Below are 2,741 nucleotides of genomic sequence, written 5' to 3' on the forward strand. Positions count from 1 at the left end.
CGGGTAAATTATATAAAGTCAAAATGACATGAACTTCACTATGAACTCGTAGAAGCTCGTGATGATAACGTGTTATAGACAATTAATAAAACAATAAATAAAAGTGGATGAATGTAACACCCCTATCCCGTAACCGTCGCCAGAATAGGTAAGGGGTATTACCGGACTTGTAGCTCATGTCAGAACAATAAAATTTTGAACTTTTTCTTGAAATAAAGATTGTTCATTTAAATAAGTACTAAGCACAACCAGAGGTAAAATTTAAACTTCACTAAGTAAACATTCAAAAGATGCCATTTTCGCATGGCTTATATACATTAACCAAAAATATTCTTCCGCCACTAGTCTATTCTATACATGCCATAAAATAATTCTAAACATAACAGTAACAAGCGGTGGATAGTGATAGTGTGACTAGTTGCTGACGATCCCCGAGCCTGTAGCTTTGCAATGAGATCTATAAAACAGAGGAAACAGAGTAAACGGAGTAAGCATTATAATGCTTAGTAAGTTTTAAGCAGTGTCAACAGATAACAATCAAATTATAACATAGTTGTTCGTATATTTTATTTCACTCTTCCTTCGGGCATGCCATCCCTTTACCGAATATGCACAACTCATCATGTACAATAGGCAGTTAAACTTTCACATAAAAGTGAGCTCATGTGACATAAATATATTGTATGATTGCACATAACCTCTCACACTGATCCGGTGTCACATAATCATAGGAATAGTCTCATAGATTGCTCTCGTATGCATCACATAACTACCTTATGATTTAGTTCAAATCAAGCTCACATATAAACTTGGAGTACATACCTGTTTAACATTTCGCATTGAATATATTTATAAGCAATTCTTATTACGAAGTCTTATAGCTTTAACCTCTACTCGGATTATCGGCGAGACCTTTAGCTCAGACGAAATCTCCACACGAAGTTATCGGGTCTTACCCGGACAAAATCTCCACACGTAGTCATCGAGTCTTACCCGGACATAATCTCCACATGTAGTCATCGGGTCTTACCCGGAATATATTTCCAAGTTTCATGTACATTTAATCACATGTTGCAACATTCACATCGACTGTCATATTTGAAATTCATTTGCCTCATCAAATATCTAATAATACACACCTTTCACATTGGTCGTTCGGCCACAATATACGCACATTGCCTACATATTTCACACTAGCCATTCGGCTTTACCACATATACATATCTCATATATATATTTCACATTGACCATTCAGCTTTACCACATATGCATATCTCATACATATTTCACATTAGCCATTCGGCTTTACTACATATACATTTCTCATACATTTTTCACATTAGCCATTCGGCTTTACCACATATATGCATGTTCATATTCACCACATTGGCCATTCGGCCTTATCACACATATGCGTGCTCACATTCATCACATTGGCCATTCGGCCTTATCACATATATGCATGTTCACATTCATCACATTGGCCATTCGGCCTTATCTCATATATGCACATTCACATTCATCACATAAAATCCTAAATCAAAATATAAATTTTCATGTATCCACATCACAATTATCCAAATATACTTCACATACCACATATACTTTCACGTATACACTTTGTCTTGGCTGAATCTACATCTATCATTTTCCAATGAATAATTCAATTTCATGCCATACTATCATTTCATATTCAAATACTTATGAACTTACAATTTCACAAATTTTAATATCAAAGATCCATCTATCACTCATATATCATTTTACAATATCACAATTTAGAATTCACGTATGGGTTTAATCAATGCTTATGAGCAACTAAAACAAGTTTTGTCAAGGTTTACAACATAATCTCAAATTCAGCATAAGCTGTTTTTCCTGAGCAATAGTCACTGAATTATTTATAACTGGAGCTACAAAACTCCAAATCAATTGCCGTCAATTTTCCTGAATATAGACTCGTATATCTTCCATCCATAAAATTTTCAGAATTTTTGGTTTGGTCATTCAATACCATATTTTTCTTAAAGTTTCCCCTGTTTCACTGTTTGACTAATCTGATCACTCTTCACTACGAGTCAAATTTTTCATTGTACAGAATTCATAATGTGTTCTATTTGATTTCATTTGAAACTAGACTCATTAAGGAGTCTAAGCATATAAATATTATCTTATAAACATTTTTGTACAAATTATAATGATTTTCTAAAAACAGAACAGGGGATTTCGGAGTCATCCTAACACTGTCCCACACAACTTTAAATATCTCTTTATAGGAAATTTCTTTGCTTCCACGGTATCTTTTATAAGAAACTAGACTAACTAAGCTTTGATTACATATTTTATTCAGCCTATAATTCCACACCAACAATTTATAGTGATTTTCTAAAATCACGTTACTGCTGCTGTCCAAAGCAAATTATTACAATTTGCTCTTAAATTTCCAAGTCCAAACACTTATGAACTTACCATTTGAGTTTAAGACATGTCATGGCCACATCATATCTTATTAAATCAGCTCATTATGTCCTATTATGATTGAATTTACTCAACGTTTAATCACTTAAAACTTACCTCGGAAGTGGTCGACGACTAGATATCCACGGCTATTCGTTTACTTTCTCTTTTCCCTTATCCGACTTTGATCCTCTAAGCTCTTGAGCTAAATCAAACAATTTACTTCCCAATCAAACACAATCACACGGCATCCATATACATTTTAGAACCATTCTTAACATATT

This window comes from Gossypium hirsutum, chromosome A04, assembly GCF_007990345.1.
Source record: "Gossypium hirsutum isolate 1008001.06 chromosome A04, Gossypium_hirsutum_v2.1, whole genome shotgun sequence".
In the NCBI taxonomy this organism is placed as follows: Eukaryota; Viridiplantae; Streptophyta; class Magnoliopsida; order Malvales; family Malvaceae; genus Gossypium; species Gossypium hirsutum.